Raw genomic sequence first — 644 nt, 5'->3', positions numbered from 1 at the left:
GGGGGGGTGCCGCTGTTGTCACACTGCAAATAGACTGACGAGGGAAGGTTTTCCGGTGAAACAGTCAGATTTCAATGGGGCATCAAAGTGGTTTTGCATTGGCTTTAGCTGTCCGTAGGGAGTTTGGAGGTCGTTTTGAGAGAATTTAATTGAAAATTCGCCAAATTTATAGCCTGATTATCAACTTTACATGCACAGGGAGAATCACAAAAAATACGAGTTATTGCAGAAATGAGGGTTAATTTATCACAAATCCAGATTCAGTGTTGTCGCAGGTTATTTGCTTACCTGCTGCAGCTGTGTGATCCTATGGCTGCGCAGTGTACACTTTGGAACTTCTTTTGGAGCCAAGTTTCAAAGGCACATAGCGGGGAGAAAGGGGTGGTTCTCGGGTGCAGCTTTTTGTGGCCTTTTCTTCCGATGGACATCACGGCCTCCATCAGGCAGAATGGGAAAAAGAAAATGTCACCTATTTGTTAGCGTCTCTTCGACTCCTCAGCCTCACTATAAAAAGAATCCCACAGTCGTTGTGGTAAAAAGCGACGTCGTACTTAACACGTTCAGTGCCAGGCCATTTTTAATTTAAAAAGTGTCCGACCTCACGGTGGTCGTGCGGCACAAGGGTGCCAAAAAGTGCACGACCT

The sequence above is a fragment of the Frankliniella occidentalis genome, unplaced genomic scaffold (assembly GCF_000697945.3).
Source record: "Frankliniella occidentalis isolate FOCC.00 unplaced genomic scaffold, Focc_3.1 Scaffold2359, whole genome shotgun sequence".
In the NCBI taxonomy this organism is placed as follows: domain Eukaryota; kingdom Metazoa; phylum Arthropoda; class Insecta; order Thysanoptera; family Thripidae; genus Frankliniella; species Frankliniella occidentalis.
Note: the sequence above shows the minus strand (reverse complement) of the source record.